Source organism: Ambystoma mexicanum, chromosome 8 (genome assembly GCF_040938575.1).
Source record: "Ambystoma mexicanum isolate Mex_15411 chromosome 8, UKY_AmexF1_1, whole genome shotgun sequence".
In the NCBI taxonomy this organism is placed as follows: domain Eukaryota; kingdom Metazoa; phylum Chordata; class Amphibia; order Caudata; family Ambystomatidae; genus Ambystoma; species Ambystoma mexicanum.
In genome coordinates, this window is record NC_090929.1 from 1,247,296,969 (window position 1) to 1,247,298,431 (window position 1,463).

A 1,463-nucleotide genomic window follows, 5' to 3' on the forward strand; every position below is an offset into this window, starting at 1 on the left:
TCAAATGTTTCAATAAACCAATAGGCCATTAATATTGTAGGGTCTCTAGGGAAATTAGTGAAGGGGTCCTCTTGATCTGATCCCCCCTATGTGATCCTCGCGCAGAGCACTGCACCCAGGGTCAGGATCGGGAAGTGTCTGCCTTTCCCTGGCCACATGAGAAAAGTCCCAGGCCAGGTTTTCTGGGAGAATCATGTCTGATTCATCACATACCCTTCCCCTAATGTCACTGGTTTTCACAGCCTCTAGTGGGAATTGTGAATGGAAATAAACATTACTTTGTTCTTTTCCTTTACAATGTTCAACTGAAAACAATATGGCTGTAAATGTAAAAACCAGCACAGAACTCTAGCATTGCTATCCTTTCCCAGATGTAACCATTTTCTTTTTTAGAATTATGTTGGTATTTATTAAAGTGTAATTGGTTACATATGATCCTTTGAAACACAAAAAGAAAAAAGGAACACAATAATTATCATACATATTTCCAATACAACACATACAAATTCACATTATGATTGCATTGTACTTCATACAAAAAATTCAACATCATTAATAAAATATCACAATTACAAATCAAGCTACATCACCAAATAGCAACCTAAAACCATTCACATTCTGGGCAATTTATCCTAGTTCATTGATCTTACAATTAATTTCCTTCCTTCCTTTAAAACCTGGTTCTCTCCTGAATAAATATAATACTGCATTTGGTCACTCTCTAAAAGAATCTATTTGCAGCGTTCCGTTTTATACCTTTATATACACATCTGTCAATTTAGGACACCATAACAGCAAGTGTCGCAATGTTTAAATTTCATTTTTATATAATCAACACTGCTGGTTTTTAAAAGGGATGCTCTTCCAGGCACCCTTCCGACTAAAAGTCAGAACCAGGTCTAACCTTAGAAGTAAAATACATCTTTTAATCCTGTTATCATTTTCTTTAATAATATATTTAAAAGGTGAATTAACAGGAAATGCTTGTTTCACATAATCTCCATATCTCCTTTTCTGGTTAAGTATTCTCAGATTATTGGCTCTGTCTCAGATTGATGCCTTTTGTTTAATCTCTTTGATGGCTACTCCCAAATTAATGAGATAAGTAATTTTGTAATGCAAATCATCATCAAAAAGATAGACATAATTTAACCAGGATTTCAGAGCAACTGTAACTATACAGTGTTGATATTTTATTAAAATAGGAGTATAGGGAGTTGTCATTACCTTCTTCAATTAATATCTTCATTAAAAGAATTCCTATAGCTATTTTTTACGAGGTCTACATAGCCATGAGTCCTAGCTCACAACCTACAGTAGGATCAAAATTAGATAATCCCAGCGTAGCACGGCAATCATTTACATTCTAACTTTGGTAGCCATAATGTTTCTTTAACAGGGTATATTTTCAGTCCATATATTGCACTGGGTACTATACTAGATGTATATACTTCTAGCAGGCC